Here is an 18,448-nt window from a genome sequence, read left to right as displayed (position 1 = left end):
TACCAGAGTCCAGTCCTCCTACTACTCCTGCTCAGGATGCATGGGGGTCCACCGCCATGTCCTCTGTACAGCGAGTTGGTGTCTTGCTGCAATGGAACGTACCTTCCCCCGTAGGTCATTCCACCTCTTCCTGATATCATCCCTTGTTCTTGGGTGCTGTCCCACGGCAATGACCCTGTCCACGATCCTCCGCCATAGCTCCATCATCCTTGCAATGGATATCTGCTGCACCTGTGCTATATATAGCTGAGGCTCTAATCTGATGATTTCCTCCACCATGACCCTTAGCTCCTCCTCTGAGAATCTGGTGTGTCTTTGTGGTTCCATGGGTGTTGTGTGAGTAGTGTGGCCGAGGTTGTGTAGGGTGATGTGTTGGGGTGTGTGATGTGGGGTGCATGGGTGGTATATAGGTGATGGTGGTTTGTGGCTCTGGTCTTGTCTGTGGTCGTGGTGTCTGTCTCGTGCCAATGGTTTGTAATGGTAAACGGTTGTGGGTAATGTGGGTGTGCGTTTTATAGTGGTGTGGGTGTGGTGTGTGTATGTGTGTCAGGAGTGTGTTATTTAAATTAACCAATGTAATGTTGTTTTGTAAGTGTGTGTGTATTTTGAGAGCGGCGGTATGTACCGCCAATGATTTATCGCCATTGAATATGCTCCGTGGTGATTCGTGGGTCATAATGTGGTGGGCGTGGTTCTATTGGCGTAACGGTGTGGGTTTTGATACCGCCAGTTTATCATTGACCTTTGGTGTGGCAGAATTGTGTTTGTGGCTGAATAGTGATGGATTGGTGTGTGTGTGTCATAATATAGTGAACGGATTTCTGCCGTCGCTGCAGTATGTTGGTGGCAGTCACCGTGGCGGTAAGCAGGATTTACTGCCAATGTCATAATGAGGGCCGAGGTGTATGGGGGGTTGATGGACACAAGTATGTCAACTGTCCATTGTTTCTGCCACTTTTTAATTCCTCTGTTAACAATGTTATTTCTTAAACATGACTGATGGTGCGATGGAAACACACTACTCTGGCTGCCTTATTTACAGTATAATTTCCATAATTATGATACCCTTTTCCATAAACTAAGATTCTGGCTTATCTCTACAACGTTTGCTTTCACACCTGTGTGTGCCACGAGTGACCTTATCTCAGTGCACCAGTGATTGAATGTGAAAAAAACAAGTTGTTGTATCCCCACATAATCTCACTCAATACACAGTTGATGTAGTGAAGATGCTTTCTTGGTCACTAACAGTCCCTAAACAGGGATTCAGGGATGCAGTGGTAATTTGAAAGCCCAATTTGAATTCTTTACAATATCACACACAAGTACTAAGAAAGGACACTTTGAGGTATTATTACAAGCACCTAGTGCCTCCTTGCGTCACTTTTGTGTCATACGCTAATGTGGCGTTAATGAGGCATTTTTACAGCGCGTATTTACACAGTGGTGCAATGCTTGCATTGCGCCACTTTGTTCCCCTTTGCACCACATTTTGCCTGTGTCATGCATTATGTATGCAAGAGGCGTTCTGGCATTGGGAGGCCAGCAAATATGACTCAGTGAAATCTACAAGATTTCACTGTGCCATTTTTGGTGTCATTTTTAACATCTGCTCAGAGCAGGCGTTAAAATTCTGCACCTATAGTAACCTATGGGCCTCCCTGCACTTTGCTGCACTAGCGTTAACATCTTTTACGCTAGTGCAGCAAAGTGCCACAATAGTGTCAAAAATTCTGACGCTATTGGCCTGACGACCGCCATGGTGCACTGTATTGTAAATACAGCGCAACCATGGAGTTGATAGGTAGGGCAGGGGCGACGCAAGAAAACTGGTGCATCAGTGCTGATGTGCCAGTTTCTTGTAAGTAGGCATCTGTGCTTAAAAGTGGTTATTCCAGCAGGTTCATTCTGTTGCTTAGCATATTCAAAATAACCACACTGAATATTATGAAACAGCACTAAAGCATGTTGCTAACAACAAGAACAATGTGAACCTTTCTATCATACTCTAAACATCATCTAGCATCCTAACACCCTAATACCTACTTCTATGTGTTATGCTATGAGAGTTTCTTAGGTAGAATCAATGCACTGAATACCTATTTATAGCAAGATGCTATAATTATCAGTAGCTGGGAAAGAGTGTTTCCATGAAAGGAACACACGCAACAGCATCAGCTTCGCTCCTCCAGGACCTGGCGAATGGAAAGGGGATGCTGCATCATCAAAGCAGTCTGGCAGTCTCTGTCGAGGTCTTCTGGCAGTATCTTGCACGATAATCTCGGGCAAAGGACCTCTCCTGCCAAGTGGTCACTTGACGGGTCTTTTATACTGTGGCTTATCTGATATGGGAATTTCTGACATAGCTTAAGGAATGTCTGACATAACCTGTGTGCATCAATATGCTAGTCGTGGACCCATTCCTAAAAACAAATAAGGTAAAAACAGGTTAACTCAGACTGCATTGTTTATTTTATTATTGTTATTTGACCTTGAAATAGAGATAACAAGGCACTTGTCGAGACTGATATCACACCACATGTCTTATGGATGCCATTATCTGCCCATCCGGTGTCTTATCAATGTCATTGTCTGAATGATGACACTCACAGGTTCTTGGAAAGTTAAAGACAGACAGTAACTGCATCAAAGGCAGCCATGTTGATGATAGATGAAAATAGAGGAAAAGGAGTATCGGCCTGCTCAAGGTGGAGTCTAGCCTTAGTGTCTTTACGTCACCCCAAAACATAACTAACAACAGTTTATCCACTCCCTCTTTTTGGCCACATGTCTTACAATACATAAATATATATTAGGTGACTACATTAAATATTAACTTTTGCTAAAAAGCGCGCTGGAAGGGCAGATGACTTCAGTGCCCATAAACCTGCTGCTTGGAGGAAGCAGAGGCAGCTGCACTTGTTTGGACCTTTTTAAGCATGCTAAGACGCCTGCAGGACGGGATGCGCTGAGAGGGCAGGGGACTTAGGCACATAGTTATACTTTTTTAGTGCCGCATTTGCATCATTTATTGTATTTTGTAAGTTTGCACTGCTTTTGCATCGAAAAGCGTCGCAAATGCGATGTTAAAAAAGTATAAATATGGGCCTTAATTGCCCATAAACCTGCTGGCAGGAAGGAGGTGGGTCCACAGCAGTTGTTTGGTGCTACTTAAGGATGCTAAGAGGCTTGTGGCATGGGATGCGCCCGGGCATGTGCCCAAGTGATGACTGGGTCAAGAGCGGGCTCCTCAGAGCCCAGAGGAGGCTGGGCCAACTCCTTCTGGCCCTCTGAAACAAGTTCAGTCAATTTTCTTTAGCTGACCCCTTGCTGCGGGTCCAGATTTCTGCAGACCATGGGGCAGACCATGGGTAAGAGAAAAGCAATTTTATGAAGCAGCTAAATGGAAAGATTAGGTTCAACAACTGCCTTAAATCCCAACTATTTGACCACCATTGTTGGGGCAATCAATAAGAAAATTGGCTTCGTAGAGAGGATGATTTATGCAGTACAGAGGCAGTTTTGTTACTTACCTAATACCTAAAGCTCAAGACATGAAAACATGACTGTGGGAAAAGTGGAAGGCATATGTACATATAAAGAAACAAAAGAGCTGGTAGTATCCAGAAAAGAGCTATAAAAAATAAGAAAGATATTTCAAATCATTACATCAGACATGAGTCCTTCACTGATGTTACAGGAGACAACATTGTGCCATCCAGTACTCCCCCACAAAAGAGGAAAAGAAGGAGGTGCCTTCCTCAGAAGATGGACAAAATGAGGTTGTGATAACTGTTTACTAACTCTTGAAAACACTTCGATCCAGATTTGAGAGGGCCTTGTGCCATTCTAATGCCACATTAGCGTCATTTTTCTGACGCTAATGGGACGTTAGAAGGTCAAAAACGCCACAACAATATTTAGAAAGTGGTGCAATGCATGCATCTAAAGTGCCATTTTTTTCAGCACTTTTAACGCCTGCTCAGAACAGGTGTTAAAAGGAGGGTTCCATTGGCCTCAATAGGCCTCTGGGTGCTTTGTAGGATTAGCATCAAAATCTTTGATGCTAATCCTGCACAGCGCCAGATTAGCATAACAAATTATGATGCTACTACCCCTAACTACCACCTTGGGGAACCGTATTTTAAATTCGGCGCACACATGGTGGCATTCGGGGGGCGCTAAGGGGCGCAAGAAAAGTGGGGCTGCACTAGGTGCTGAGCCACTTTTCATAAATCTGCCACTTAGTGAGTGAACAGAGTCAAAACAAACTGGTGGAAATAAATGAGCTGCAAAATAGAGTGGTGGATCATTGCAACAAATGTTTCCTAAAGCTAGAGGTGCTAATTAGTACAATCCTGGATAAATTAAAGAACTTAAATGATAAATTAACCTTCCAGATAAATGCAAATGAGCAAGGAATTAACCAGCCTCCAGAAGCTGGGCTAGGCTACTCAACGTGCAAAGAGAGCTGCACATTTGTGGTGAAGCATCCACAGGACCCCCGAATACACTCTAATAATTCTCAACTGTCTCTAGTTGTAGACAAGACTAACACTATTGCTAGGAACATAACATGACATTAGCCTATGCTCAATTGACTACATATGATTATGGTGCTAACTGTAGTATGCACCCCATATGTCATTGTGTAGGACGATGTTCCCAATTTAGACCCCTCCCAAGAGAGAGAGAGGACTGTTCTGCTTTCAAAAGTAAGGTGACTCATTGGCTGAAAAAGACATTGGGGGTGGTCACAAGACTTGTATGCTGAAATTATCACTGTGAGAAAGATTGGTGTGAGTGTGCAATCAACCAAAACAAACGTCAGGTGATGGTTGGCTAATTAATTTTAAAAAAACCATTTGTTGTGAATAATGTACTTCAATGCTTGCATTAGCTGGCTTATAACCCTGGCAGAATCCCGACTCACCCACTATGGTATTATTATAGACCAGGCAATGTTCTCATTGAACCACATCTGTTCCAAATCTCACTAGAGAGGGTAACTCTCAAGTATAGATACAAGGAACTCTTACAAAGTCCGTGACACATTCAAACAGACAAACTGACTATCAAATATAGGCCCAAACGTATACTTTTTCACGCAAAACTCTGCTAATGCAGTTTTGTGTGAAAATGTTTACTGACAGGTAGTGCCATTCCAGGATTCCAGCTAGGGGCTAAATTTATGCAATGGCGTAATCCAGCACAATGGGTGGGCTAACGTCAAGGAAAATGACATTAGCCAGGTGCAGGTGGTGGTATGGGAGAAGGGAGCTTTGCACCAAAAAATGATGTTAGGTTGGTTAGAGTAAAAAAAGATTAATCCAACCAGCCTAGCGCCATTTCTTGACGCAAAAGCTACCATAGCACATGACACTTTTAGAAGACAGCAGTCATGCCCACCACTGCAATGGCCAGCAAAGGTCCCCTGGGCATGGCCATTGCTCCCAGTGGCATGTAGGGGGGCCCATTTCAGTGCCCCCAATGGCACTATAAAAAATATTATAATACTCACCTCTACTTACCCATACTCACCTGGGATGGGGTCCCCCATCATCTGCTGTCCCTCTGGAGTGGGTGGGGGTGTCCCTAGGGCCTGGGGAGGGCACCTGTGGACATATTCCATGGTGTTCCACCATAGAAATAGGCCCACAGGTCCCCTAACGTCTGCACTGACTGAGGCGTTAAATATTGGCGCTAAGCAAGTTTAGCGTCATTACTTAGGCCCATTTCCCTCCCATGCACCATTTTTGCACGGGAGGATAAATAAGGCGCCTGGGCCTTAGAGTCATTTTTTGCCCTGGAACGCCTATCTTGTATCTCATTGACGCAAGGTAGTTTGCCGCCAGCAAGAAATGACTTTAACTCCAAAACATTGGCACTACACAGGTCTAGCACCAAATGAAAAATTTGGAGTGAGGTTTGCACTGAATTAGTGTAAAAAAGAATGACGCTAATTCCGCACAAAGCAAGTATAAATCTGAGCCATAGTTACCCCATATCAATGATAAACCAATGCGCATTAATTAGTGAATTCAATTCACAAGCATCCATTAATAATATGGATATTTCACCACTTATTTTGGGAGCCTCTTTATAGCGGGGTATCAGATTGATTTCCTGGAATGTTGCAGGAAGGAGCTCAAAATTGTCTAAACCTGATGGGTTGTCATTCACAAATCAGTTTCATAAAATCTGCTGCCAAGAGACATTGGCAACATATGACTTTTGTTTAGATGGGTATAACACTATTTATAAGCTGTCATAAGGACTCCTGTATTACAACAAGACTGCTGGAGTTGGAGTGGCAGCACCTCTGCTTGTAGGCAACTGAGTCACTCCCACACCAGTTGGCAGCTGTCAGCCCAACCCTTCCAGCTCTGTAGCAGCACCTCACCCAAGATTAAACGGTAAAGGTGATTTATGGCAGCCTTACGCAAACAAGACTTGCCCTTTTCTCTCCACAGACAAGCCTCTTACACACACATAGGCCAGAAAAGAGATGCAGAACAGTTTTCAATACACTTATTGAAAATACTGCATTGTATGATAAAATGCATGAGCTGCAATGTTTAGGATAATGAGGAATAACAAAATCAGAATTATGGAAATCAGAGATGTAAATATGAACAACCCCAACATATTGCAATTAAATGAATATACATTTCCTACATAAAACTCTAATCTCTAGCCCCTTAGCGAGAGCATGGTGATGAAGCCAAATCTGTCTGTGCAGTGTCCATGAGAAGCACACCCCATCCTTGTTTCCTTGGTACAATGTCAGGCCTTCAGTCTCCAGATCAGGCTTCCCAGAGATACAAAGGCTTAGGTCGGGTGCAAACCGGCATGAAGTATGGCTGGAGAATGCTGGCTGGAACCCCCTCTAATGCCCTTTGTCCTACAGGATGTTTTTAAAGGTGATATGTTTATGATCTTGCACAGAAGTCTGACGCAGGTATGTACCTAGGTGCTGGACTGTTTTTGTAGTCTTGTCATGGCAATAGAAAATATTATCCTGTGTGCATCGATTTCCAGACAGGGCACCTCAGATCTGCGCAGGTTAACGATGATTTTGATGCCCATCGACGATGCATGTGAAATCTGGCCACATAGTGATGAAAAACTGTGCTGCGTGGGGTTGCGTCATTTTCAGCAGCCGCAAGCAGGTGTTGCATCATTTCTACAGCCGCAATGCAGGTGATGCATCGATTTCCCAGCCGCATTTCGGGTGGCACATCGATTTCCGCCACGAGATGGGTGGCGCGTCATATCTACAGCCGTGTTGCAGGTGGTGTGTCGAAATCTTCCCTGCATGACTTAATGTGCGTGGATTTCAGTCCTTGTTTTACCAGCTTCACCTTTCAAGGGCCCAGGGACTGGATAGGGGATCACTTGGCAGGGTGGAGTCTCAGCGGAGAGTCCGGTGCCGGCAGAGGAAGTCTTTGATGGTGCTGAGACTTCAAAACAGGAGGAAAGCTCAGTCCAAGCCCTTGGAGACACTTCGCAAGCAGTAATATACCACAAAGTCCCGTCTTTGTCCTCTTTCAAGCAGAAGCAGCAACTGCAGGCCAACCCAGCAAAGAACAGTCACAGGCAAAGGGGCAGTACTCCTCCTCCAGCTCTTCAGCTCTTCTCTTTGGCAGAGGTTCCTCTTGGTTCCAGAAGTAATCTAAAAATCTGGGGTTTTGGGTCCACTACTAATACCTCTTTCTGCCTTTGAAGTACGCAAACTTCAAAGGAAAGTCTCTGTTGTTCACAAGATCCTGCCTTGCCCAAGCCTGGCCTCAGACACACACCAGAGGGTTGGAGACTGCATTGTGTGAGGGCAAGCACAGCCCATTCAGGTGTAAGAGGCCACTCTCCCCCTCCAATCTAGCCCAGATGGCTCATCAGGATATGCAGGCTACACCCCAGCTCCCTTTGTATCACTGTCTAGAGGGGATTCACAGGAGCCCAACTGTCAGTCTCACCCAGACAAGGACTACTCAAGCAAGAGGGTCACAGAATGGTTCAAGCAAGAAAATAACCACTTTCTAAAAGTGGCATTTTCAAACTGACAATTTAAAAAACAACTTTACCAAAAGATGTATTTTTAAATTGTGAGTTCAGAGACCCCAAACTCCACATCTCAATCTGCTCCCAAAGGGAAACTGCACTTAAAAGATATGTAAAGGTAGCCCCCATGTTAACGTAGGAGAGAGATAGGCCTCGCAACAGTGAGAACAAGCTTTGGTTGTATTTCTCTGATAGGACATGTAAAATACCTCAGTACATGTCCCACCTTTAACATACACTGCACCCTGCCCATGGGGCTACCTATGGCCTACCTTACAGCTGCCTTACATGTATAAAAAGGGAAGGTTTGGGCCTGGTAAGTGGGTACACATGCCAGGTCGAATTGGCAGTTTAAAACTGCACACACAGACACTGCAGTCGCAGGTCTGAGCCATGTTTACAGGGCTACTCATGTAAGTGGCACAACTAGTGCTGCAGGCCCACTAGTAGCATTTGATTTACAGGTCCTGGGCACCTCTAGTGCTCTTTACTAGGGACTTACTAGTAAGTCAGATATGTCAATCATGGATAAACCAATCACCAATATAATTTACACAGAGAGCATACGCACGTTAGCACTGGTTAGCAGTGGTAAAGTGCCCAGAGTCCTAAAGCCAACAAAAACTAGTCAGAAAAAATAGGAGGAAGGAGGCAAAAAGTTTGGGGATGACACTGCAAAAAGGGCCAGGTCCAATACATGCATTGCGCCACTTTGTAACCCCTTGCTCCACATTATGCTTGCGCTAGGCATAATGTATGCAAGGGGGGCACTTCAGCGATAGCAGGCCCGCAAAAGTGGCACAGTGAAATTTGATGTCACTGTGAATGGCGTATGTGTGTCTTTGCAGTTAGTAGATTTCTAGCGAACATCTGGTATAAACAACAAACGTTTTTTATGAATATCGGTTTTTAATGACTGTTCATGACTTTTAAATTACAGTATTTATGCACTTTTTATCCATTTTTATAGAATTTAAAATAGATGTATTAATATGAATTGTGTAGTTACATATCTAAAGGAACTGTTATGTGATATTGTACTTTGATGGTTGCTGAAAACCAAATGAAGTATTTTACAACTAGTACTATAATTGCGTATGTGATAACAACCCTCCCACTGTATCCTTAAACGCATATATATTAAGGGTAGCAACCATCCTATAGAGGGACACGAAATCGAATACTTAAGAAATAAGGGTTTGAGAGTCAAGTGGGACAAACATAATTCAGAACAATTCATTTAAGATCTGATAAGATCTAACGAGGAAGGTACAATGGCTTTTACGAGTTATGATAATACCCATTGCAATATTTTAGAATGTTTTAGCTCACTCTGCTCCTCCATATTGTCAATGCTTTTAGTTCATAAAACCATGAAGACTGAACAATACTGTTGATGGTTTAATTCTGTATGTACAGTGGCACATCAATAACTTAAATGGCCCTTAAAAACGTCCATGCTCTAAATGATATAATAGCTGCTATGGATTCATAAGAATGCAATAAATACACGGAAAGAAGAGATAAGATCCAAGGCATGGTAGGATCTGGAAGTGGAAGGGAATGTAAAGGATAGCAGGGTGTTTTGGTAAGTGGTAAAACCCTGCTTCTGGAATGCCAAAGTTGAGCGTTTAATGCTGGCTAATATCTGGTCGAGCATTTTACTTCATTTTATGCAGTGGCAGCTGCTGTGGCATTGCAGTGGTGGGGCATCATGGGATGCCAGCACGTGGAGAAGAATATAAAACAAAAGTGCTTACCTGCTGTCTGCCGCCTTGGTACTCTTCTGCGCCTCTGCTCCTTGACTCCCAGCAGCCCACAGGCTCCCCTACACCAATCCAGACTCTGCTGTCATACTGATATTACCCAGCACGAAAGCAGTGGCAAGATTGGCCTGAGCACCCTAGTTCGGCGCGCACTAAGAGACTACCACCCTGAGCCTGTTCTCAACTTAGCTGTACAGCACAGCTCAGGTGGAGAGATCTTTTTTATTTTTTTTATTTATTTATACAAATTTGCTATACAACAACAAAAACAGCCCCGTGAGCTGTACAGCGAACAAAGGAAATACAGTAGTGTACTCATAATATCACAAGGGACCACCAAAGGCAAAGTACAATAATCAAGGATCCCAGCATATCTAGCTCAACGGAGTCCGGCAGCCTCCCAGCCGTCCAGGAACACAGCCTCAAGTAGCACACCACTGGGGTAACCACGTGCAGCATTCACTAGGGCACAAACATAACCAACATTAACCGACAGAAACGTACAGGCAGCAGAGCAGGCACAAACAGCAGGGTCCACCATCAAGCGGCACATACATTACTCGCAGGAAATAACATCCAATCCAATCAATGCAAGAGTGTGACTTGACATAGAGAGCCCGAGCCCTCACCATTCAAACATGAGAGTCCAAGAAAGTGCGGAAAGGTGCCCAGATATCTCTAGGGCAAGAGCCCGCGGGGCCTGCTCCCAAAAGATTGACAACTGTTCCTGACAAAATGCAGAATCACGCAGCCAGTCAACCCTACGTGGCGCCCTGCCCCGCCCCCAACACACCGCTACCCTTCTCTTTGCGAGTAAAAGCAACATGCCCACCAGATGCCTCAATGCCAGTGGCACCCCATCCAGCAGCCCAAGCGCGCCAACACATGAGAAAAAGGCAGAACCAAGCCAGTCATTCCAGCAATGTCATGCATCACTTCTTCCCAAAAGGCACGAACCTCGGCACAGTTCCACGCCAGATGCAGAAAATCAGCGTCCGACGTATGGCAGCGTTCACAGCGCGCATCAGCCCGGAGACCCATAGCACACAAGCCGCGAGGAGTGTAATATAACCGGTGCAGGAATTTAAAGTGGATGAGTCGCAGCCTGTAGTTGGGCGACAGCATTCGCATGTGCGCACAGCAGCTTCTCCACATTTCCTCAATAAGCACCTCCCCAACATCTAGCTCCCATTTAGCCTTAACAGGCACAACCACTGCCTTCCGCTGCTCCTGCATGCACCCATACAATCGAGTAATAAGCCTTTGCGGAGACTGCGCCCGCCACATCAATTTGAGCACCCGATAGGTCTCAGGCATGGCCGGGAGACCAGGATACCGCGCACGGAGCATCACGTAGACACGCAGTAAGTACAACCTGTGCAGCGCATTGTCAGCTCCAGCTCGCAACGCCTCCTCCGGCGAGAGCAGACACTCAGTCACAAACCAGTCCCCCAGTAATGACAACTCAAATGCCTCAAGAAACTCTCGCAGGCGAGCATCGCGAGACATCCTCTCATCTGCCACATCCAGCACCAGCATCACAGGGGCAAAGGGCACACCCGTCCCAGACCGGCGCACCAAAGCAGCCCAAGCCCCGGAAGTACATGCCACGGTATCCATCCCCCTCGCACGAGTCCGAGACATACATCGGAGAACTCTCGGCAGTCGATCCGGCCACACCAAATCGCTCTCAGGCGCAAGATGAGGCAAAAACCTTATAGGATGAATCCAGAAGTACGTGAAGTGGGCCTACGCACAGTAATAATAAAGTTCCAGATCTGGGGCAGCAAGGCCCCCCATTTCGAACAGCAGTGTCAGCTTCTCCCAGGCAATCCTAGGCTGCCCGCCCGCCCGCCAACACCAATCGCACCAAAGCTGATCTGAGCCTCCTAAGAATACTCACAGTGCGCACCAGCAGCAGATTAACAAAATGATATAGGAATTTTGGCAACACAATCATCTTAGCAATGCGATGCGCCCAATAAGCGAAAGACGCAACGTACGCCACACCTCGAGTCTATCTTCCAGCCAAGCTACTAACCTGCCGTAATTAGCAAGCCACAAAGTCTCTACATCGCAGCTTAGCCATACTCCCAGATAGCGGGCCGGGCCCTCCACCAATTCATAGTGATGCCTGAGAAGCCGCCAAATCGAACGACCTCAGTCAACAGGACATCTAGGTTCACACCCGGCTCCTGCACGTACAACGCGATATCATCCGCATACAAAGAGATTAAAATCGATCGCTGCCAAAACTGCAGACCCCTATGATTGTGATGCTGCCGCAAATAGGCCGCCAACGATACCACAGCGATAGCAAAAAGCAGCTGGGACAAAGGGCATCCCTGACGAGTCCCCCGGGCCACAGGAAAGGTGTCCAAGATGCAACCATTCAGCCTCAACCGTGCAACCGGATCCGTATACACCAAGCGAATCAATTTTATAAATCGGACACTCATACCCACCCTGCCCAAGAACGCAAACAGATATGGCCAGGCCAAGGAATCAAACGCCTTAGTCGCGTCTAAAAAATGCAGCAGCAGCCTCATCGTCTGCCGAAAGGCCACCCAGCACCGCGAAAAAGGTACGCAAATTATGCATCGTCGACCGCTCCGGCACGAAACCAGACTGGTCCAGAAGCACCAAGTGCTACATCAGGGGCTGCAAGGGCAACGCCAACAACTTGGCCAGAATTTTATTGTCCACGTTGATCATAGACAGTGGACGATACGAATCACAGCTGTACGGGTCCTTCACCAGCATAAGGATCGTAACAATCAACGCCTACCTCAAGGATGCAGGAAGAGACCCAACCTCCAGAGCCTCGCGTAGACCTCCAGCAGATACAGAGCCAGAATATCAGCGTACTCCTTATAGAAGGCAGGGGTTAATCCATCAAACCCCGGGGCCTTATCACCAGGCAGCCCACTAATAACTGCCTTGACCTCTTCCACCGAGAAGGGTTCGTCAAAGTAAGCCCTATGAGCCTCAACGAACCAAAGCAGACTATTCCCTGAGAAGTAGGCCTGCGCCGCATCAAGATTTTGCCCAGCGGGGGCAGAGTATAGATCCGCAAAATATTTAGTAGAAACCTGCATTACACCTACCGTGCCTAGTACCCGTTCGCCCCCCTGCCCATCTATTCCAGTAACGTAACCACTCGCCCAAGGCTTATGCAATATATTCGCCAGTGTCCCACCCGCTATGTCCCCCTCACCATAACGCCAGGCCCTGGCATATTTACCCAAAAAACAAACTTCTCGGTGAGCGGCCTCCTCATATCGAGAGATCGCCGCACGTAGAGCCTTCTTGCCAGCCCAATCTGCCACCAATTTCACCTGCAGCTCCAATATCTGCAACTCCAGCTTGGCCAACTCCTGTCGCAATGCACGAAGCACCCCATGCTGCTTGGAAAGGCACTCTCCTCGAATGACCACTTTAAAGGCCTCCCAAAGCGTTCCCGCCAAATCAACCGACCCGCGATTCTCTGCAAAGAAATTCAAAATGGCCTCACGAATCTCTTCTCGAAACACCTCATCCCGAAGTGCCCCCCCGTGGCAGACGCCAGGTAAACGCAGTACTCAGGGCCCCAGGCATGGAAAGCCTCAACACGACCGGGGAGTGACCCGAGAGGGTCAGAGCCAAATGATCCACCGATTGCGTCCACATCTCCACATCCCGAGTGCCCAGCCATCGGTCTAAACAAGACCAGCTACTATGAACATAGTTGACACACGTGCCCTCTCTCTTATCCCCATGCTTCACCCTCCATAGATCAACCAGGGCTCCATCGCACATGACAGTCTTTAACGCCGCAGCAGCAGCAGAATGTCGAGGCCTGGTCGCACTCCCCAGGAGTCCTCTCAGGATCCAAAACAAAATTGAAATTGCCTCCCCAAATCACAGTCCCACTCCCCAGTGAGTCAATCAGGCACCACACCTCACAGAAAAAAACAGGGTCGTCAACTTTCGGGCCATACACCGACACCAGCCGACAGGGCCGATCCAACAGGGTGCCATTCAACAACACATAACGCCCATCTGGATCCACTATCACACGATGAGTACGCCACTGCAGCCCCTTACGTAACAGAATCGCTACTCCTCTGGCGTATCGCGAGAACCCCGCACTATGGCACTCACCAATCCACCCAGCCCTCAGCCGATGTATCATGGAACCATCCAAATGCGTCTCCTGGAACATACATGTATCGATATGATGATGCTGAAGGTAAGCAAACATGAGCCGCACCTTGCGCTGATCATTCAAGCCACACACATTCCATGTAAGACAGTTAACCGCCACCATCATCTCCTGCCATGATCCAGCAACATATCCATATGCCCTGCCACCATGCCACTTGTCGCCGCCTGCCAGATCTATTCACTACAAATAGGCAATAACAATATCTCCAATCAACACTTAACCAACCAAAGAGCACACCCAACCCCACCCATGCAGACCCCCCAAACGGGTCAAGCAGATACACCCCCCATCCCCCAAAAAGAACATACAGGGGCCCACAACATAGTTAAGGGACTCATCCAAGGGTCGTGAGCTAGCCATCCAGTCCATCCGTGAAGCAGACAGGCCGGAGAGGACAAAGAGAAAAAAAGAAGACAAAGATGCAGACATAGCAGCTTCAAAACAGGAAATTAAGAGCAATATGACAATCACTCCAAACAGGAGTCAAGGTCCAGCGGCGCCTCAGCGCAGAGGTAGTCAATCAGTGTCACTGAGGTTTGCCCGCTCCGAGCCATGATCTCTAGCCCCCTCAGTCGCAGAACGCTGCGGTAGTTTTTTAACAAACCTGCCCGCCAGCTTCGGGTCCGTAAAGAAATGCAGAGTGCCACCATGCTGTCTCCGAAGCTTCGACGGATATATAAGCGAAAAACGAGCCGCAGTCAGACTTAAAGAGCGCTTAACCGGCAAAAAAGCCTTACGTGCCGCCTGCACAGTCAGAGTATAGTCAGTAAAAAAAAATAACTCTTTGTTCCCGCAGAGCACTGGGCGACGCTCCCGGGCCAGTCGCAACACACTATCACGGTCATGATAGTTTAAGAGGCGGGAAATGACAGGATGCGGCAGGGTCCCCGGGGGGGGGTGAGGACCCAACGATCGATGAGCCCTTTGCACCACCAGCATGCGAGAAGGCTCGCCCAGAAATAGGTCAGCAAGCAGCTTCTCCATGAAGTCCTCCATTCTGCCCATGTCCATGGACTCAGGAAGACCAAGCATCATGACTTTATTGCGCCGGGACCGTGCCTCCAAATCTTTGTTTTTATTCCTGATAACCTCCAGCACCCGCTCCATCTGTAGCAAGCGTTCTCTCTCACCATGTCTCCGGTCTTCCAGCTCCGAGGTACGTGACTTGAGTTGCTCGAAGCGGGTATCAGGCTCATCCACCCGGGCTCGGATGCGATCCATCTGCTCTGTCAAATGGTCCAGCTTGGCATCAATTCCCGGCAAACTACTCTTGAGGTCCAAAAATATGGACTGAACGGAAGCATCCGAGGCCCCTTCCTCCATCTGTACCTCTCCAGTCGATGGCCAAGGGGTGCCCCCCTTTCGCCTATCGCCATCAAAAGAAAGCTTTGCCTGCCACTGCTCTGCCTTGCCCATAGTGCATTCCACCGGGAGCCCAGTCGCCGACGAACCTCCCAATTCCAAGGACCTGACAATTCAAACGGAGAGCGCAGAGCTCAGCCAGGGCCCCCAGCAGAACTCCCAGCAGCCACCAACCGGGGCAGCGCTCATCCAGAACCAGGTAAGTACCAGAGGTCCTCAGGCCAATCAATGAGTTCCACGAAGGCGTCGAGGATCGGCCTGGAAACTCCTTCACGCCACCATCTCCACCAGCATATCTTCAGCTACCTCCAGCAGCCCAAACAGCAAAGGCCATACTTCAGTCCAGAGGCCAAAGTCCTCAAAAGGCCCAAAAAGGCCAAAGCGGCACCAGATGATGCAGGCTGTGCCCCCCCCGGCCCGAACCAGCCGACGATCAAGACCATCGGGCCCACCAACAAGGCCTAGCACCAGAAGGTCTAAAGCAGGCCAGCCTATCCCCGGGGCCCGGTCTCCCGCCCCACTGGACAGAGCCACAACATGGAATCACGGGGCACACGCACCCTGATATGAGCGCCGATCCAGGGGGCCCCGTCAGCCTCCACCAAGCCGGCACAGCGCAGCAGCCAACCGCGCCGCCCCCGAAGTGGGGCAGGCTCAGCCACCCAGGCCGTGCACCCCGAGACCGGGGCCGCTCAGATCTCTCTCGGGGGGGCCGCGGCCCGAAGCGATCGCCGAAGGTCCCCCCAAGAAGCACTCACCACTTGACCCGCTCCTGCAGGGCACCAAGGCCTTTTCCTGGCCGTCTGCGTAAGTGCGTGGCAGCCCGCGCGGTCAGACAGGCCTCCGCGGCAGGCCCGTCTCCAGCCCAGCCCGCTCCACGCCGCTCTCTCGCAGGCACATCTGCAGCCGAAAACCGGCGACAGGCAGCAACACACCGATAATCTGGAGGGCTCCCGGTCCAGGGGGCCCTCCCAGCACCACCACGTCAGGAGAAATGAACACTTAGAGCCCTAAGTCCGGCAGAGCCTCACATAGTGACGGCCATCTTGCCGGCAGGCTAGCTCCAGTGGCGAGATCTAAGTGCTCATGTTGGTTTGGGTGTCCTAAGAAGGTCGGCCAAACTGACATGCACACTTGCAACAGTGCCACCACTCCTCCTCCTGCCCTGTCCTAGACTTGGCTCAAGTAAGTGAGAAAAAATAAAATGAAATAACCTGTGTTATTATAATTTTATTTCTCTTGTCTTCACTGCAGCGAGAGCAGTGGAGCGACGATCCTCTGCCTTAATGGAGGAGCCGCCGCTGATTTGATGATCCTGGTCACAGCAAAGCTGAACCCACTGAGCAGGAAGGGTGAAGTAACATGATCTCACCGCTGTTCTAGCCTTCAGTCAAACAATTGACATAAAAGAAGTTACCGTAGCTATTAAGAAGAGTCCTTCTGGGAAAGCCCTTGGTCCAGAAAGAGTACCTATGCACATTTTCGGAGAGATTATTACCCTCTGGCCCCCAACCCTTACAAATGCATTAAGAGCTGCTATTGTTGGGCCAGTAGTACATCTTGAAAGGAAGAGGTTATAGTCCAATCTTTAAAAAAGAGTATACAAATCTGCACAGTCTTTATGAGATTGCACAACCAAAGGTTTAAGCAAAGTACTCCTTTTCTAGATTGGAGGATTGGGCTGAGGAAAATAATGAGTCTGAAGTGCAGTTTAGTGTCTATCCAGGACTGGGAACTGTTGATCAGTGCCTTAACCTATAGCTCCTCATAGGGTAATATGTCAAAGCCAGGAGAGATGCCATGCATATGGCTCTAATTGACCTCTCCTGTGCATTTGACACAACAAATCAATCCAAATTGTGGACTCTTGTAGGGGTACTATTTAAATTACATGCAAATCTTGATCATTTACATGTAGTGTGGCACGTGAGAGCAGTCCCTTCACATAAGTGCACAAATATAGACTGGTGAATGCAGTAGACAGACACAAATGCAAAAAGCTGCTTTCAATTATGTCACGGTCTCTTTGAGTCTTTTCTTTTGTTTGAGCAAAGCAACTTCAAAAGCAGTCTTTCAAAAGAAAAATTAAAAATAATTCAAGAGTTCATCAAGAGTCTCTCTATAGGAAGCTGACCCTCTATATAGTGTGCAAAATTATTCACACTGTGCTGGGGGTCCAGACAAACACATGTTGGTTTACAGAGGTAAAAACTAGACAACCTAATGCTCTAATTTTTATGGTAGTTTGGTCGAGCATTTAGGCTAATCTTGGAGAAGTGCAAAGTATATGTTGTACTTCCAGTATCAATGAATGAGACCACACACTCAAAAGAATAACTTGAAACCAATTTACAAAAATACTTCAGATTTATATAATATTTTACAGATCAAGATAATTAAAATCGGGTAAGTACTTTTTAAGTTATGAATTTTTGAAGTTTTAATAAAGTTAGTCTTTTTGTGCGTAATTACGCTCCATAGGAATCATTGGAGAAAATACATTGAAAATTCACATAAAATCAGGCAATGCATTTACCAATGTCTCCTTTTGCAGGTATGTCAAGGTCGTCGGTGAGCACTATGGACCAGCTGGAGAAGTTCGGGCAGATCCTGCTTTCGGCAGGAGCAGCTGCAGAAAGTCATTGGAGCTGGTGCCAGGTCACTGGTGGGGACCACTTGCACTGCACAGGCTGAATTAAAGGTAAGTCCGGTAGGTCGCTTGGAGTGTCGAGGTCGGAAGGGGTAGGGGACCCTTAGGGCACAGATGGTTCTTCAGTGTAGGATGCAGGGCAGCCAAGTGCAGAGCGAATCAGTGAGCCAGGAGCTGTGCGCTAAGGTGCCCATTGAAGAAGAAGGTAGGTCTCTTTGAGGGTTGCTTGCAGGTCAGCAGGGGCACTCTGGTCGGGAGTCCAGAATGGAATGTCCTTCTTGGTGTCTGACGTGAAGTGACCTGTACCTATGGCTATTGCACAGTCTGGCCACTGGAGGGCGCAGTGCCACCAAACCTGGCACACTTGCAGGGTTTGTCCTCACATTCCTTTGGGGGGAGTTT

Source organism: Pleurodeles waltl, chromosome 4_2 (genome assembly GCF_031143425.1).
Source record: "Pleurodeles waltl isolate 20211129_DDA chromosome 4_2, aPleWal1.hap1.20221129, whole genome shotgun sequence".
Classification (NCBI taxonomy): domain Eukaryota; kingdom Metazoa; phylum Chordata; class Amphibia; order Caudata; family Salamandridae; genus Pleurodeles; species Pleurodeles waltl.
This window is presented reverse-complemented; position numbering follows the sequence as displayed.